We start from the raw sequence: 16,253 nt of genomic DNA on the forward strand, positions 1-16,253 counted from the left end.
AAATCAATCCATTTTAAGCTCAAAAATTTGAAAAACCTTGAAACTTTGAAAAACCTTCAAAACAATGAAAAATCTCAACAAGAACACAACAACCAAGATCACAAAGGCTCTGATACCAAATTGTAGATCCCAAAACGTATCCGGATCACAGTGGTTGGTTGTTTTAACCCATAACACCTATTGATTAGGTGTTTGAGATATGAAAAGTTAAGAAATATCACAGATGAAGGGAAGCTAATGGATTAATGAATACAACAAGTGTTGTATTGAATCCAAACAATAAGATATAACAATAAACAACCTTGGATATCAGATTTGAGCACTAGATCAACAAGAGAAAGTAACAACACCAATATTCATTCAAGAGCCAAAAGCTTGAATTGGTTACAAGGCTTGGACTATTTATAGGGTGTTTCTGATCTGCCAGCAAATTTATAAATTTGCTGGAATCTTATCTACACTAGGTCAGGAACATTACTATTAGAGAATTACAAAACAAGCCCTTGTACATTCTAATTTGCTACAAACTACTACTAAACTAATCCAGCACAAGTATCAACGATCTCAAAAGTTCTAACACCTTGGGGAGCTCCAGTTTTGTTCGTGAAAAAGAGGGATGGTAGTTTTCGCATGTGTATCGACTACCTGGAGCTGAATAAGTTGACAATCAAGAACAGATATCCTTTGCCAAGGATCGATGACCTGTTCAATCAATTACAAGGTTCAAGTTTTTACTTAAAGATCGATCTACGATCAGGTTATCACCAGTTAAGGATACAGGAGGAATGTATTCCCAAGACTGCTTTTAGGACTCGCTATGGACATTACGAGTTCCTGGTTATGCCGTTTGGTCTGACAAACGCGCCAGCTATATTCATGGATTTAATGAACAGAGTTTGTAAACCGTACCTCGATAAGTTTGTGATTGTGTTCATTGATGACATTTTGATCTACTCGAAGTCGAAAGAAGAGCACGAACAGCACCTAAGGGCTATTCTAGAGCTGCTTAAAAAGGAGAAGTTGTATGCGAAGTTCTCGAAGTGCGAGTTCTGGTTACGCGAAGTCCAGTTTCTTGGTTATGTAGTTAACAAAAATGGAATTCATGTGGATCCCACAAAGATCGAGGCTATCGAGAACTGGGAGACTGCGAAGACGCCGACCGATATTTGACAGTTTCTAGGTTTGGCAGGATATTATCGCAAGTTTATTGAGGATTTCTCGAAAATCGCTCAACCTTTGACCTCTCTCACTCAGAAAGACAAGAAGTTTGATTGGGGAGACAAGCAAGAAGAGGCCTTTCAGCTGTTGAAAAACAAGCTTTGTGACGCGCCAATCTTATCTCTACCCGAAGGCACTGACGACTTCGTGGTATATTGCAATGCTTCGCGTCAAGGTTTGGGATGTGTGCTAATGCAGCGTCAGAAGGTTATAGTATATGCTTCTCGCCAGTTAAAGGTCCACGAGAAAAATTACACCACGCATGATTTGGAATTGGGCGCGGTGGTATTTGCATTGAAGATCTGGCGACATTACTTATATGGCACGCGATGTACAATCTTTACTGATCACAAGAGCCTGCAGCACATTTTCGATCAAAAAGAGCTTAACATGAGGCAAAGACGTTCGGTAGAGCTATTGAATGATTATGATTGTGAGATCAAGTATCACCCGAGGAAGGCGAATGTGGTCGCCGATGCCCTAAGTCGAAAGGAAAGGATCAAGCCCATAAGGGTTAGGGCTTTGGAAATGATTGTTCAAACGGACCTCTCGTTGCGCATTCGTGTCGCGCAGAGAGAAGCTCTCAAGGAAAGAAATATTGAGAATGAATATCTCCGTGGGATGGAGAAGCAGTTGGTACCAAACGAGGAAGGAACGTTGTGCTTCATGAAACGAATTTGGGTTCCTTTGTTTGGTGGTTTGAGAAATGTTATTTTTGATGAAGCTCACAAGTCACGGTACTCGATCCACCCAGGAGCGGATAAAATGTACCAAGATCTAAAGGATTTTTTTTGGTGGCCAAGGATGAAAGGCGATGTTGCGATATATGTTGGCAAATGTTTAACTTGCGCCAAGGTAAAGGCCGAATACCAGAAGCCTTCAGGTCTCTTGCAACAACCTGAAATACCCCAATGGAAATGGGAACAGATTTCGATGGACTTCATAACGAAATTGCCAAGGACGCCTGTCACGACCCCCGACCCACCCTGGACGGAATCGGGTGCCGTGAGCAGTCCAGTGGTACCGGTGATTATTTTTATTTATAAAAACATTGCAGCGGAAATTTCATCAGGACCGTGAGTTAGGAAAATATCAGAGTTTAGAAAACACCGGATTTTATTTAAATAGATGGAATAAATTCCATTGTTTCAAAGGTAGCTTTTAATAAAAACAATATTTCTTAATTTGATTTAATTAATAAAATAAGCCACTTCTTGATGCCTTCGGTGCCGGATCCAATTCTTACTCCAATATACTGTAATTACCTGAAACGCGTTTTAAAAAGGTTTTGTCAGCGGGAAATACTGAGTGAGTTCATTCAGGTTTTATAAAAACAGATTTGTTATAATTCACAGTATTAAGAGCGATTACAATGTTTTCATCAACCAATTATCAAGAATGGGTATTTGTCACTCGACCGGATCTGTGACTGTGGTCATACCACTATTGGGTCCCGTTGCCCCAAATAGTGACGGCTAACTCACACAGAGTAATACTCACTCACATAGAGTGATACTCACTCACCTAGAGTGATAAAAATAGTAATGTGCACAATACCCCACATACCAGCTGTAATTTGGTGATTACAAAGACTTAATCCCTGTAATTATAACCTTGAAAATAATTTGAGGTATTGTAATACTTACTCACAAACTGTGAGAAAACAATTTAAAAAGAAGAATGACTCACATTATAAACATGCAGATTCATACGGCCAAAGTTTAGTCTACAGATAAGCCTTGATATATTGCAGATTTATACAGGCAAAGCTTAGCCTATTGATTTAGCCTTGTAACCTAGTGCACACGAACTAGGTAGGTAACTTAATACAACAATTACGATAACTCACGAGATCAAATTCTCACAACGAACGACAAAGTGCGATACTTAAACATCCATCGATTTAACGACGAACGACAAAGTATAACCCTAATGTGGGTGGCACTTAAACATCCATTGGATATATTGATCGGTCGGAAAATGAATCGTAATAGCGATCGAGTTAATACCCTGTATCGTAGCAGCACCCTGCTATACTAATTAGTGATTCGCGTGTGTGTGGTGGGGAGTATTTTCGGTAGTTAAACATATAGCTTAACAGAACGGAATACGTATTTGTGTAAAAACCCAAATCAAACCTCAACGATAGTCACGAGATTCGAACCTTAACGAACTTCACAAAATGTAGTCTTATTCAGACAGTACTTTGGCATCCGTTTAACGAACTCACAAAGTATAGCACTTTGGCATCCGTTTAACGAACTCACAAAGTAGTACTCGAAATTCATAAAGTATAATACTTTGGCATCCGTTAGTTGGTTCCTGAATCGACCGAACAGAATATCGTATCGGTGATTATTGGTTAGAACACCAACGTATAGAGAGAAGAAGAGAAATGAGCAAAGAAAAATGAATCCTAAGCTTCCTATTTATAGCAAGCAAGCAAGCAAGTGTGACAACCGGTAATTAACGCCTTTTAATTACGCAATTAACAAGTGTTTAAGGTGATAATAAATAGTGTTTAAGGCACGTATTAACTTAATTAGGCCCTTGTTATGCCTAGGAACGCTTATCGGACGTTTCAGAACGCGTATGGTGAATTAAGGGAAATCTGCTGGATATTAAGCGACAACGAACTGACACCGTACAAAGTACTGACAACGCCGACAAATATTAAATTTTTACGATATATTTTAGCTTCGTAATTAAATTTTAATATCCGTAGTCGAAACCGGATTGGAAAACGGATTAAAACGGCAACGACACAATTTTACGCGACTTTTAGCGTAAGCGACGAACGAGAGCGTCAAATGCGACAACCGACACTGTTTTGCGTCTTCTTATTTTAAAACAATAATTTACGACATTTTTACGACATTCGGGATTCGAAAACGGGTCTTGTAGAAATTATGGGCCACTTAAAACACGCGAGATTGGGCTTGTGGGCCTCGGGCCCAAGCCCAAAAGCCCACTAACCTAAACCTAACTATAAAAAGCTTTCAAACCCTAGAAGCCCCTCATTTTGTTGCCAGCCGCTATCTTGTCCCTCTCATCATTCTTGTTTGCAACTCAAGAACCACACACACAAGAAAACATGGAGCCTGTTCTCCTTCTTCATCTTATTTCCTTCAAATCACAGACCCAACATCGGCCACCCCCCCCCCTTCGGCAGGTTGAGCAACGACCACCACCATCGGGTGGTGGTGAGCGTCGGTTCAAGCGAGAGAGAGCAGAAAGAGAAGGAGCGACCGACAACACCGTCGTCCACGGCGGCGGAGGTGGTTCTGTAGCAACAGTGGCAGTGGTGGCGAGTGGGGTGTCGTCGGATTTTTTGGTTCAAGCACAGAGGGACAGAGATCGAGAGAGATTGAGCTGGAAAACGGGGAGCCGACGTCACCGGCGATAAACGCCGCTCACGGCGGCGGTCCTTGTCACTGACCGACAAGTTTCCGGTAAGAACACCCGTCTTTTCGTTCGATTTGCAGATTTTGAAAACTTGTTTCTTAAAAATTCTCCCTCACGTTTCTTTTCTTATTTTTGCGGTGCTATGCGGCGGCTGTGTTGGTTCGAGGGACGTCAGAGGTCTCCAACCGGTGTCGACGAGGGAGATGGTTACTATTTTTTTTGTCTTGTTTTGATTCGATTCAAGTTCGAGTTATGTTCGGTTCTGGGTTTACATCATAGAGTTTGGTTTCGAGTCAACTCAGTCAACGGCAGTCAACGCCCGGTCAACAACAGTCAACGGTATTGTTCGGTTCAGATTTTGGTTCGGGTTCGGGTATGGTGCAACTCGGTCAGATTCAAGTGCGGGTTTCGGTCAACAAGTCAACGTTGGTCAAACTGGCCAAAGATGGTCAACTGTCGGGTCAAACTCAGTCAACGCAAGACCCGGTAAAGTTTAACAACGCGTTGAACTTTCTTATACATACGTTGGTATATATTTTAGTCGGTTTACGTGAACCGAGCTCGATCCGATTAAATAACGTTTATACATTAATTATTCTTTTTATGTTTTGGCGCTTGACAAAAATTACCTATATATGTTTGTTGAGTAATGGTTGAATTTTGACAAATAACGACAACTTGAGTTGTCGAGGTTATTCCAAAAACAGAGGAAACTCTGTCCGTTTTTCAAAAAAAAAAAAAAAATCCCAAAACACGACACATAATTTATGATCTTAAAACGACACTTATCGAATTTCGAATGCTTCTTATAAAATAAAGATAAATCTATATAATTATTTTGGCGACATTTCACGAGTTATAAAACGAGATACTAACTAACGAAATTCGGTCCTTTTACAAAACAAATATAATTGTTTATTTCTATTTCAATCGTCGCACACTCGTATACTTATATCAAACAAATATAACCGTTTTTATTTATTACAAATGGCGTAGTCCGTAAGTTTTTTTTTTTTTGTATATATAATTATTTACATTCATTTTAAAACGCCAACAATTCGAAATATCCTCGAATACTTTTGTAAAATAAATATTATTATTTATATTCATCGCGAATCCGAGGATCTATTTCACGCGTCGACTTCGCACGCTTTTATAAAACAGATATAGCAGTTTATAGTTATTTCAAATGTCGACGACGTGAATACTTTTGAATGTTTTATAACAATAGTATACTGGTTATATTCATTTCAAACGTCAAGACTTCATGAATATATATATATATATATATATATATATATATATATATATATATTTACGACTTACGAAAACTACGAAGAGTCATATTACTATTTCGTCTACGCCTTCTAGTCGCGACGACTAACACGACCTCATATAAGTATATTTATATTTATATATGTCTATATATATATAGTCTAAACCATTCGAAAAGTAAGTCGTTTTCAAGACTTAGTTTTATCCCGAATATAAAGGAGATCAAATAATCATAGTTGGTTATTTTGAACCATAATGAGAACACCTTCGTAGTGTCGTTTTATTAACGACCCGGTAGAGCTCGGGCACGTAGTTTAACTACGTCGACTTAATTCGAAAACTTATAAGTATTCCTTCGTAGGAACGTCATAGTTGCACGCTAGCTACTTCACGTTCTAGGAACGGCACTACGGAATCACGCTAGGCTAGCTTTGCACAGGAATAACAAGGTGAGTTCATAACCCCCACTTTTTACTGTTTTACATTTTTATAAATGTTTTCGGGGGTGGAAAGACATGCAAGTTTTGCAAAAATAAACAACTTTTCGATGAACGAAAACTCATATTTCAAAACCGTGTTGCGAATGAATTTCAAGGAACTTAAATGGTTTATGAATAATTTCGATCAAACATACCGGTTTTACAAAACACGCGCATATTTACGAAACGTGCATGATTTTCTAATGGGTACGGGCGACACAGTCGAGGTGATTCGACATTATCGAGGTGATTCGATACAGTCGAGGGGATTCGACACAGTCGAGGTTATTCGACACAGTCTAGGTGATTCACACAGTCGAGGTTATTTGACACAGTTGAAGTGATTCACACAGTCGAGGTGATTCGACACAGTCGAGGTGATTCGACACTAAAACCGTCTACACAGGTTGAGTAATTCCTATGTCGCCGCATACGTTAATGTCCTCGCGAAACATTAACGATCAACCTGTTCATAGACGCTTTACATACCCATTTACAACACTAAAACTTTCATGTATTCATAAGATTCATTTGATGGAAGCTCACAAATACATGAATTACAAACTTCGGTAACGTTTTTCAAGTTATACCTAAGTAAGAGGAAGCGCTGATCCTGCTTACAAAGGTTCGTTTGGGCTTGACCCATTCTCTCTCGTGCAATGCACAAAGACTATTGTGGGCTAGCCTCACAGTTTTTCATATATCATGCCAAGAAAATAATTTTACTATATTTTCTCAACAACTTTAAAACCGGTTATCAAAAAGATTTATTTTAAATCTTTTCAAAACAAACTATGAACTCGCTCAACTTTATGTTGATTTTTCGCATGTTCTTTCTCAGGTTGCATTTTCAAAACTATGGAACGGTTGGAATAGGAGAACCCATGGGAATTCGAGTACTTAGCGGCGTTCATTTTCAAGAAGTCTTAGCTCAAACCCTTCCGCTGTGCAATGAAGATACCGGTCCAGTCACGCCAGCTCTGATATTTCGGGGTGTGACAGATTGGTATCAGAGCTATAGGTTTCAGCGAATTAGGTTTCTGTAGAGATACCTAGGCTTTAACCTCACTATCCTCTGGGGACTTAGATATCAAGACTTGAACACATACAGAACGCTTAAGACTCGAATATGGGTTCCAACCGTTGCTGAAAACAATGAGTCAACAATTTTGGTTTTAAACATACACAAGTGTTGTGTTGATACACGTTACACGAAACAATTACACACAAAAATCAAAACTTTGAGAGTTTTGAATAACATGCATTTAGGACCTTTGGGAACCTATTTCGAAACTCATTAAAAGTCCTCACTTAGAAACCGTGACTAACAACTCGAGCAAACACCATTATGTTATGTCTTCTATGCTATTTCACTTACCCGAGCAGGTAACTTACGTGGAACGAAACGCTAGTGCACAATGATACATGAAACTCAAACTATACGTCAACGGATGTCAGAGCACATCACATTCTACGCGGAACGAAACGCAAGTGCGCGAATATACGTGAAACTTAAACTATACGTCAGCGGACGTCGAAGTACATCACACACGACTTTCGAGGCAAGGCCTTGGGAAAACACAAACGATCACGACAACAACAATGCTAATCTCGATAGCGAGAGAACAACAACCGAAATGCAGTACTTTGCCACGTGATCCTGCAAATGACACGAGTCACGCTGAGGTACGTTAAAACAAGATTTCACAACAATCGATGCTTAGTCTAAAGAGACTCACAACTATTGACGCTGCAAAAGAAGTCACATGTCTCCACATTCCCCCTATTTCATTTATGGCGATTACACTATGTTCGACATTCCATGGTAATGTCAACTAACAGAGGGTTATCACGCGAAATTCCAGGTAAAGTCCTTAAATTTCTTTTGTTGAAATTTCGACTTCTTGCATATACTGAGTAGATTTTGCATTTCTACTCCCCCTAATGGCCATTGCATCACGAAGATTTTATTTCATAATAACGAACACTTAATTGCTTCATTCTTGACAAATTCATATGTTACACATGCGTTGTTCGTTACGCATGTGGCTTCACTTGAAATTGTTGCTTTATCAACGTTCAATATTGTTTCGCTATGTCGATTATTGCATTGTAATTTGGATAAACTACATTATTGCATAATGTTGACTCTTTGATATCGAGTCAACGAAACTCGTTGAAACTCTTTTCTTTTCAAGCCACATACATGGTTTTCGTTGTAACCATGTCGAAATCTTCTGGTTGATACATGCATCCATTGTTGGACTGTGTTTAAACCAAGTTCAATTGTTTGAACTTGCTCGTAATATACCTTCAATTCAAGGTTCATATGATGGATTGAGGCCATCATATTCAACTTAATCCCAACAAGTACTTCATTTGTTTTGAACTGTAACATGCTTGTTTGGTCTTTGACTTTATTGAATCGTTTCTCTGATCACGATCACCTTGTGGTGGCGTTTTTCACAAGTTTGAAGCTTGCGCTAATCTTGTTGCTCACCTCATGTATGAATTTAATTATTTATTTGTTTATTGATATTAAATCCGCTTGTTCGATTTGTTGTATTAAATCAGTCTTAATGCAATTGTGTGTTAGGATAATGGTACACAAGTTCGTGTTGAATATTCTGGTGTACCTCTTAGCAGTTCTTTCACCATCGAGCGAACTTTTTGTGGTATTCATTACTTTTCATCTTCGCTCAAAAACATTATTTATTTGTTTCATTTTCAATCGAAAATCCTATTAGATTTGTTTGAGCCGAATATTCAGATCTACTTCATTGAACCTTTCATCAGATTTCAAACATGGTGATGCTTGTTCGGTCACCGTTATTGTTGAATTATTTCATTCACTACGACACCTTGTGGTGTCGGTATAAACTCGTAGCTTGGGCTAATCATGATCGAGCGCTTCATGCAAAACACGGTGATACTTTCTTGATCACCATTATTATTGAATTATTTCACTCACTACGACACCCTGTGGTGTCGGTATAAACTTGTAGCTTGTGCTAATCACGGTCAACCGTTTCATTGGAAACTATTTATGTTTTTTTTTCGTTTGACTCATCGTTTGAATAGTCTTAATGCAATTATGTATTAAGACAATGATACACGAGGTTCGGTTGTATTTCGTTTCGGTGTATCCTTGCAACTCGGTACTGCCAACACCTTAATTTTTTCATTTAACGGTTCGATTGTTGATAAATCATTTTTATGACTCTATTTATTTGAACTTGTTAAACTCGAGTTTCAATCATACAACAACCAACACCAGTTTCTGTTGCTAGTGAATTCTATTGTTTCAAAAATTGATTTGTAGTTTGTGAACGTTCATTTGGAATTCCATTGGTTGAATTTCCTCTTTTGTTGAACTCTATCAACTTGGTCACATTGGTGATAGTATCGCTACGCTTCGTTCACTTGACATAGGTTCCTAGAAAAAACTCAGTTGAACCATTAGGTTCTCATTTATGCAAAATGTCTTTACATTCAAATAATTTGAATAAGTCTTACTTTGATTACGCGTTTATTCACCTTGGCATTGTTCGGACTTACCTGCGAACGACACAACTCTGAGGAGACAACATAGACTAAATTTCGAGGACGAAATTTCTGTAACAGGGGGAGAATGTGACAACCGGTAATTAACGCCTTTTAATTACGCAATTAACAAGTGTTTAAGGTGATAATAAATAGTGTTTAAGGCACGTATTAACTTAATTAGGCCCTTGTTATGCCTAGGAACGCTTATCGGACGTTTCAGAACGCGTATGGTGAATTAAGGGAAATCTGCTGGATATTAAGCGACAACGAACTGACACCGTACAAAGTACTGACAACGCCGACAAATATTAAATTTTTACGATATATTTTAGCTTCGTAATTAAATTTTAATATCCGTAGTCGAAACCGGATTGGAAAACGGATTAAAACGGCAACGACACAATTTTACGCGACTTTTAGCGTAAGCGACGAACGAGAGCGTCAAATGCGACAACCGACACTGTTTTGCGTCTTCTTATTTTAAAACAATAATTTACGACATTTTTACGACATTCGGGATTCGAAAACGGGTCTTGTAGAAATTATGGGCCACTTAAAACACGCGAGATTGGGCTTGTGGGCCTCGGGCCCAAGCCCAAAAGCCCACTAACCTAAACCTAACTATAAAAAGCTTTCAAACCCTAGAAGCCCCTCATTTTGTTGCCAGCCGCTATCTTGTCCCTCTCATCATTCTTGTTTGCAACTCAAGAACCACACACACAAGAAAACATGGAGCCTGTTCTCCTTTTTCATCTTATTTCCTTCAAATCACAGGCCCAACATCGGCCACCCCCCCCCTTCGGCAGGTTGAGCAACGACCACCACCATCGGGTGGTGGTGAGCGTCGGTTCAAGCGAGAGAGAGCAGAAAGAGAAGGAGCGACCGACAACACCGTCGTCCACGGCGGCGGAGGTGGTTCTGTAGCAACAGTGGCAGTGGTGGCGAGTGGGGTGTCGTCGGATTTTTTGGTTCAAGCACAGAGGGACAGAGATCGAGAGAGATTGAGCTGGAAAACGGGGAGCCGACGTCACCGGCGATAAACGCCGCTCACGGCGGCGGTCCTTGTCACTGACCGACAAGTTTCCGGTAAGAACACCCGTCTTTTCGTTCGATTTGCAGATTTTGAAAACTTGTTTCTTAAAAATTCTCCCTCACGTTTCTTTTCTTATTTTTGCGGTGCTATGCGGCGGCTGTGTTGGTTCGAGGGACGTCAGAGGTCTCCAACCGGTGTCGACGAGGGAGATGGTTACTATTTTTTTTGTCTTGTTTTGATTCGATTCAAGTTCGAGTTATGTTCGGTTCTGGGTTTACATCATAGAGTTTGGTTTCGAGTCAACTCAGTCAACGGCAGTCAACGCCCGGTCAACAACAGTCAACGGTATTGTTCGGTTCAGATTTTGGTTCGGGTTCGGGTATGGTGCAACTCGGTCAGATTCAAGTGCGGGTTTCGGTCAACAAGTCAACGTTGGTCAAACTGGCCAAAGATGGTCAACTGTCGGGTCAAACTCAGTCAACGCAAGACCCGGTAAAGTTTAACAACGCGTTGAACTTTCTTATACATACGTTGGTATATATTTTAGTCGGTTTACGTGAACCGAGCTCGATCCGATTAAATAACGTTTATACATTAATTATTCTTTTTATGTTTTGGCGCTTGACAAAAATTACCTATATATGTTTGTTGAGTAATGGTTGAATTTTGACAAATAACGACAACTTGAGTTGTCGAGGTTATTCCAAAAACAGAGGAAACTCTGTCCGTTTTTCAAAAAAAAAAAAAAAAAAAAATCCCAAAACACGACACATAATTTATGATCTTAAAACGACACTTATCGAATTTCGAATGCTTCTTATAAAATAAAGATAAATCTATATAATTATTTTGGCGACATTTCACGAGTTATAAAACGAGATACTAACTAACGAAATTCGGTCCTTTTACAAAACAAATATAATTGTTTATTTCTATTTCAATCGTCGCACACTCGTATACTTATATCAAACAAATATAACCGTTTTTATTTATTACAAATGGCGTAGTCCGTAAGTTTTTTTTTTTGTATATATAATTATTTACATTCATTTTAAAACGCCAACAATTCGAAATATCCTCGAATACTTTTGTAAAATAAATATTATTATTTATATTCATCGCGAATCCGAGGATCTATTTCACGCGTCGACTTCGCACGCTTTTATAAAACAGATATAGCAGTTTATAGTTATTTCAAATGTCGACGACGTGAATACTTTTGAATGTTTTATAACAATAGTATACTGGTTATATTCATTTCAAACGTCAAGACTTCATGAATATATATATATATATATTTACGACTTACGAAAACTACGAAGAGTCATATTACTATTTCGTCTACGCCTTCTAGTCGCGACGACTAACACGACCTCATATAAGTATATTTATATTTATATATGTCTATATATATATAGTCTAAACCATTCGAAAAGTAAGTCGTTTTCAAGACTTAGTTTTATCCCGAATATAAAGGAGATCAAATAATCATAGTTGGTTATTTTGAACCATAATGAGAACACCTTCGTAGTGTCGTTTTATTAACGACCCGGTAGAGCTCGGGCACGTAGTTTAACTACGTCGACTTAATTCGAAAACTTATAAGTATTCCTTCGTAGGAACGTCATAGTTGCACGCTAGCTACTTCACGTTCTAGGAACGGCACTACGGAATCACGCTAGGCTAGCTTTGCACAGGAATAACAAGGTGAGTTCATAACCCCCACTTTTTACTGTTTTACATTTTTATAAATGTTTTCGGGGGTGGAAAGACATGCAAGTTTTGCAAAAATAAACAACTTTTCGATGAACGAAAACTCATATTTCAAAACCGTGTTGCGAATGAATTTCAAGGAACTTAAATGGTTTACGAATAATTTCGATCAAACATACCGGTTTTACAAAACACGCGCATATTTACGAAACGTGCATGATTTTCTAATGGGTACGGGCGACACAGTCGAGGTGATTCGACATTATCGAGGTGATTCGATACAGTCGAGGGGATTCGACACAGTCGAGGTTATTCGACACAGTCTAGGTGATTCACACAGTCGAGGTTATTTGACACAGTTGAAGTGATTCACACAGTCGAGGTGATTCGACACAGTCGAGGTGATTCGACACTAAAACCGTCTACACAGGTTGAGTAATTCCTATGTCGCCGCATACGTTAATGTCCTCGCGAAACATTAACGATCAACCTGTTCATAGACGCTTTACATACCCATTTACAACACTAAAACTTTCATGTATTCATAAGATTCATTTGATGGAAGCTCACAAATACATGAATTACAAACTTCGGTAACGTTTTTCAAGTTATACCTAAGTAAGAGGAAGCGCTGATCCTGCTTACAAAGGTTCGTTTGGGCTTGACCCATTCTCTCTCGTGCAATGCACAAAGACTATTGTGGGCTAGCCTCACAGTTTTTCATATATCATGCCAAGAAAATAATTTTACTATATTTTCTCAACAACTTTAAAACCGGTTATCAAAAAGATTTATTTTAAATCTTTTCAAAACAAACTATGAACTCGCTCAACTTTATGTTGATTTTTCGCATGTTCTTTCTCAGGTTGCATTTTCAAAACTATGGAACGGTTGGAATAGGAGAACCCATGGGAATTCGAGTACTTAGCGGCGTTCATTTTCAAGAAGTCTTAGCTCAAACCCTTCCGCTGTGCAATGAAGATACCGGTCCAGTCACGCCAGCTCTGATATTTCGGGGTGTGACAGCAAGCACCTCAACCTAATTCTGTCGATGTGGGATAGTGACGTGCCTGCCTACCTGCTTGACGTGCTAGCTAGCTTGCTTATATATATTAATTCAGCTGCTTCACTCGTTTTTCTTGCATAACTTTTAAAATATAACGTTTTATAAAACGACGAATATGTCTTTAGAATGAGCATATTTTTATCTACGTTTTAACCTAAGTTTCATTAAAAACGGAGTAAGGGAAATAAAATAATATATTTAATTATTAAACGTTCTTATACGACCCCATATATATCTATTTTTAATAAACCTTACTTAGCTTAATTAATCTTGTTAGCTTAATTAATATTGATTAACTGATTAATTAATCATACTAAACTTAATTAGGGTTTCCTTATTGCATAATTATCATACTAAATATCAATTTTAGTGAGGGTTGTTACATCCTCCCCACCTTAATAAAAATCTCGTCCTCGAGATTTGAACTATGATATTTTCTTGGAGTTATGTTTCTTCTTTTAAGTAGGAGGAATAATGTAGCGTGGAATGGAATCAAAAGATATTTTGAGGGGTATGAATTTTAAAAATAGAAATGATTTATAGAAACAATTGGATTCAATATCCGAAATGAACTTACTTTGATCAATTAGGGGAGATTCTGAATTGATAAATATCTATTTGTGAATGGAAGTATGGAAAATGATTTGTCAATGATTATCCGAAAGTCAATATCGTTTACTTAAATGGTACTGGACAATAGAATTTAGTGTATTGTAATCTGAGTACATAATTGTACCAAGAATATGACAAATCAAACGAATGGCGTATGAATAGGGTTTAGCACAGGCTACAAATCTATTCGGACGCTACAAAGTGTTTGTAATGATTGAAAGAATTCAATGATGACCGAATAAATTTATTGTTTTCGAATTTGAGAGTTTCAAGGAGGCGAATCTGGATATTTCAAAAGATGAAATGTTTAAACGAATAAGATAAAATGGTATATATATATATATATTTTTTCAAGGCGATTGGGTTCAAGCCAAAAGATATATGATCTATAGATTCTTAAAATGAATGTGAAGAACTTTTTGAAATTAGTAAAATTCTTTGTCAGAAGAAAACTTACCTTGATTGGTACCTAAGGAAGACTTAAGATTGACCGGGTCAAAGCAAAATGAAAACATGAAAATGTTTTGTCAGATATTAGATTATGATATGAGAAAACTAATGTGCTGAGATGGATGATTTGTAAGAATACATGAAAAGACAATAAAGTTAGTGTATTTTTGTCTTATAATTGTATTCAGATGATTTTAATCAAAATGTTTGATTAAAGATAGGTGATATTTTGATTTATTAAAATCCTTTTTCCTTTTATGTTATCATAAGGTAGAATAATAAATAAATATAGATAGGTTTAAATATCAAAACCTGTGGTAATTTTGACAATATAATGATATAGGTTTACCCAATATTCTAGAACTTATGATTATTATTTTTAAAATCAAGTGTGTTTAACTATAAGATTATGGTATTTTAAATCATAGAAGTAGAATAATAAATGTTTATTTTAATATCAAGCATATTTAAGTATTGGCTTGCGTAAATAACATTTGATATTTTAATATAAAAGAATATTTTTAATGGTTGTGAAATATTAATCAAGATGAACAATTGTTTATAAAATGTCTTGTCCACGACTACTTGGATAGTTATTTAAATAATTTTATTCGTTCATCTAATTCTTGTATTTGTTTTATGAAAATATGTCTTCTCCTTAACTGGTTATTATCATGGTTGGGTATTGGTTAGTGCTGCCTTGTTTAAGCATAGGTGGCCAGTCCATGCCTAACTAAGGCTAGGCTATTCAATACATGCCCCTGATAATAACTCTGGTATATAAAAATAATACTAACACTATTACTATTAATATATTATTACTAATAAAACTAATATTAATTACCAATAATAAATGCATAAACTTAAATGAGAATATACTTCAAACAAAATTTTATACGTAAAAATATAAATTCTTTACCTTAATGGTTTTAACAAAAATTTTAAATACAGGAATACTATATTGGAAGTTTCTATATATAATCAATTAAATTTATATAATGTTTTTCGATCAATGATGATAAGATAAGAAATATCACGAAAGGCTCGATTTAGGTTGTAAGGACTAAGGAATTAGGATATGAAATGGTGGATCATTATCTTAGCACACAATTGTGTTATAAAATAAATCAACAAAGCGGATTCAATATAAATAAATAAATAATTAAATCCTAGATTAGCGCAATCTTCAAATTTGAAAATGTCTTCACAAAGGGATCGTGATCAAAGAAACGATTTGATGAATTCGAAGACTAAACAAGCATGTTATGGTTCAAGAGAATTGAAGTGCTTGTTGGGACTATTTTGAATATGATGGTTTCAATCCATCATATGGGACTTCGAATTGATTACGTATTGAGAGCAAGTTAACTGGGTTTGGATAAAACGAGTTTTAATAAGGAAGTTCGGACATGATCACAACAGAAACCATGTATAACCTTCAAAAAGAAAATCGAGT

At 37.1% G+C, this 16,253-nt stretch overlaps 2 long non-coding RNA genes across 2 annotated transcripts; both read left to right on the forward strand.

Annotated features, from left to right (window-relative positions):
- Nucleotides 1-4,268: 4,268 nt before the first annotated feature.
- Nucleotides 4,269-7,375, forward strand: LOC118480144. The gene is made up of 3 exons (XR_004861785.1): nucleotides 4,269-5,109; nucleotides 6,260-6,347; nucleotides 7,219-7,375. It is a non-coding gene; the product is annotated as an uncharacterized LOC118480144 (long non-coding RNA).
- A 3,343-nt stretch (nucleotides 7,376-10,718) lies between these two features.
- Nucleotides 10,719-13,768, forward strand: LOC118480139. The gene is made up of 3 exons (XR_004861775.1): nucleotides 10,719-11,448; nucleotides 12,576-12,663; nucleotides 13,535-13,768. It is a non-coding gene; the product is annotated as an uncharacterized LOC118480139 (long non-coding RNA).
- Nucleotides 13,769-16,253: the final 2,485 nt, after the last annotated feature.

Source organism: Helianthus annuus, chromosome 7, assembly GCF_002127325.2.
Source record: "Helianthus annuus cultivar XRQ/B chromosome 7, HanXRQr2.0-SUNRISE, whole genome shotgun sequence".
In the NCBI taxonomy this organism is placed as follows: Eukaryota; Viridiplantae; Streptophyta; class Magnoliopsida; order Asterales; family Asteraceae; genus Helianthus; species Helianthus annuus.